Source organism: Lissotriton helveticus, chromosome 4_1, assembly GCF_964261635.1.
Source record: "Lissotriton helveticus chromosome 4_1, aLisHel1.1, whole genome shotgun sequence".
Taxonomy (NCBI): domain Eukaryota; kingdom Metazoa; phylum Chordata; class Amphibia; order Caudata; family Salamandridae; genus Lissotriton; species Lissotriton helveticus.
In genome coordinates, this window is record NC_136063.1 from 418,837,331 (window position 1) to 418,837,646 (window position 316).

Below are 316 nucleotides of genomic sequence, written 5' to 3' on the forward strand. Positions count from 1 at the left end.
TGCATTGTTTATCCTCAGACTGTTCTGGTATTCTTACTTCGATCAGCATTTTCTCATGCTTCATGGGTGTAAGGAGGCGGGCAGACCTTATTGTTACCCACTGAAGGGTGGAGCAATTGAGAATAGCATGTAAAAGTTCAAGTCTCCTGGTTTCCATTGGTAAATGTTGTTCCTTTCCATCCCACTTACTTTGTCAAAGGTCAGTGTCCGTTTGGGAACATATTTGGCTCCTCCTGCCCCTGAAAGTTATTTTTCAACCTTGTTCCGACGCTATTTATTGGGTGCGTAGACAGGGATGCACAGGTGGTTAGAACAC